Here is a 1,658-nt window from a genome sequence, read left to right as displayed (position 1 = left end):
AGCCAAGGGAGAGGGCCTGGAACAGAGCCTCGGAGTCCCCAGAGGAGACCAGACCTGCCAACACCTGCATCATGGGCTTGCAGCCTCCACAATGGTGAGGCAGGAGGTTTCTGCTGGGAAGCCACCTGGTCTGTGGTACTTAATTAAGGCAGCGCTAGCACCCCAAGCGGAGAAGGCAATGGCACCCCACTCCAGTACTCTTGCCTGGAAAATCCCGTGGACGGAGGGGCCTGGTGGGCTGCAGTCCATGGGGTTGCTAGGAGTAGGACACGACTGAGCGACTTCACTTTATTTTTCACTTTCATGCACTGGAGAAGGAAATGGCAACCCACTCCAGTGTTCTTGCCTGGAGAATCCCAGGGACAGGGGAGCCTGGTGGGCTGCCGTCTATGGCGTTGCAGAGAGTCAGACACGATTGAAGCGACTTAGCAGCAGCAGCAGCAGCACCCTGAGACTGTTCACTGCAACAGCGGAGAGAAGTTGGAAACAGTGTCGCGTCCACTGACAAAGGAATGGTCGCAACCTCTCCTCCTGGTTGCCACAGCCAGTCTTAAGCTCCTGGGAAAGTAGGATTTGATGGCACATCCCTTTTTGTCATTTTGGGGTCTCCAAGTCCAAGGGAAAAAAAATTATCAGGGATTACATATTAGGGGGAAAATGTATTTGAATTTGGGGCAAATAATTCTGTTCTACTTCAAGAGCAGAGAGCAAATATCATTTGCTAACAATGTTTTAAATATATTTCAGTTGCCTTTTGTGACCACGTAGGAAAAGAAAGCCGTAACGTGATGACATAAGGAAAGGTGGTTCTACTGACACTAATAGTCTCTGTATTTCACAAGGGGCTTTCAATTTCTCTCACTTGGACTCACTGAAGAGCAGGAGGAAGGAGACAGAAGAGCGTCACAGACTCCCCACAGCCCCAAGGCCAGGCCACCTTAGGAGTAGGACCATCCAGATCGCATTGGTGTCACCATGAGCCCCAGGCCCAATGCCCACACGAGGCTGTGCCCAGGGCTCATGGTGACAGACACTGAAGTCCGGGGCCGGGCTCCAGGAATTCGGGCGTCGCCTGAATCAGTGACGGCATTGATGTTTCTAGGTAAAGACTTAAACTTGGGTTTCTCTCATCTGTGGATCCAGCCAGACCTGCTATTTTGTTTAGACAGACATGAAGCTAGTCCAGGAATCAGTTAACCAGGGAGAACAAGGAGAGGGTGAGGGGCCATCCCCACCTCCTGGAACTTGTCATCCTGCTTAGGAGAAGGGGCCTGTGTGTACAGCTGCAGAAACTTTCATTATGAAAAGGTGACAGATCCCTTCAGCTGACGATACAAAGTAACCAAGAGCCACAGGAGCAAGCCGGCACTTGGACCCTAGAGCACAGGTGTTGAGACTGGCAGTGGGCCAGCAGTTCCCAAACGCTTTGGCCTCAGCGCTCCCTTACACTCTTCTGTACTATGAACGACCTCCACGAGCTCTGCTTTTGTGGGTGTGGTCATCAGGGTTTACCATACTAGAAATTCAAGCTGAGAACATTTTAGAACACCAGTGAACACGCACATTCCATCATCACATGTCACACAGCCTCTGGAAGATTCCACCATAAACCACTGACAGAATGAACAGTAAAAAAAAAAAAAAAAAAAAAAAAAAAA

This window comes from Bison bison, unplaced genomic scaffold (assembly GCF_000754665.1).
Source record: "Bison bison bison isolate TAMUID 2011002044 unplaced genomic scaffold, Bison_UMD1.0 scf7180017864066, whole genome shotgun sequence".
Classification (NCBI taxonomy): domain Eukaryota; kingdom Metazoa; phylum Chordata; class Mammalia; order Artiodactyla; family Bovidae; genus Bison; species Bison bison.
Note: the sequence above shows the minus strand (reverse complement) of the source record.